We start from the raw sequence: 623 nt of genomic DNA on the forward strand, positions 1-623 counted from the left end.
TTAAGGGAATATTTTTCCAATGAATACGGAAAATAATGTTAGTTCCTTAATAACATTTACTGACTAAAGCCTTGGATCCATAGCATTAACCACCATGCTCTGTGCGTAGAAACAGTAGCCTGATTATACCAGCAGCCGCTGGGCCCGATAGGCCTGTTCGGTAATCCATCCCTGAGCACAGGAACACTCAATTAAACCCAATAGCAAATGAACAAAATACACCTTTTTCAATAAGAGATACATAACAGCAACTTCACCCAGAGGCTCTGGTTTCGGGGGCCCCTGAGCTGATGGCCCCCTGGGCCGTTCGGTAAGTCATCCCTGTGTGTGTGTGTGTGTGTAATTTGAACATAAATAAATATTTTAAAATCACAAAGAACACTGGTGATGGTACTCAGCATTGCAATCACAGAAACAAACTAAATTCACTGTCAAGATTTATGCACACACGCACAACCCGGAAATGACTCGCTGCAAAGGTTCTGATAGAATTAAGATTTAATGAATCATTATGAAGTAATAAAACATTCTGAACAAACATCTGCAAAAAGGGCCTCAAGAGAACATAAATTTACAGAGAAAAAAAAAAACAATCAATCCTTGATATTCTTTAAATAAAACAT

General features: G+C 38.5%; 1 protein-coding gene across 2 annotated transcripts in view; it reads right to left on the bottom strand.

The window, feature by feature from the left end:
- Positions 1 to 492: 492 nt before the first annotated feature.
- Positions 493 to 623, bottom strand: part of camta2 (calmodulin binding transcription activator 2) — a 44,766-nt gene continuing 44,635 nt past the window's right edge. For both annotated transcript variants that reach the window (XM_080838413.1, XM_080838414.1), the window contains exon 22: positions 493 to 623. This exon is cut by the window's right edge and continues 2,256 nt beyond it. The gene's annotated coding sequence lies outside the window, so the exon portion shown is untranslated.

Source organism: Sprattus sprattus (assembly GCF_963457725.1).
Source record: "Sprattus sprattus genome assembly, chromosome: 5".
In the NCBI taxonomy this organism is placed as follows: domain Eukaryota; kingdom Metazoa; phylum Chordata; class Actinopteri; order Clupeiformes; family Clupeidae; genus Sprattus; species Sprattus sprattus.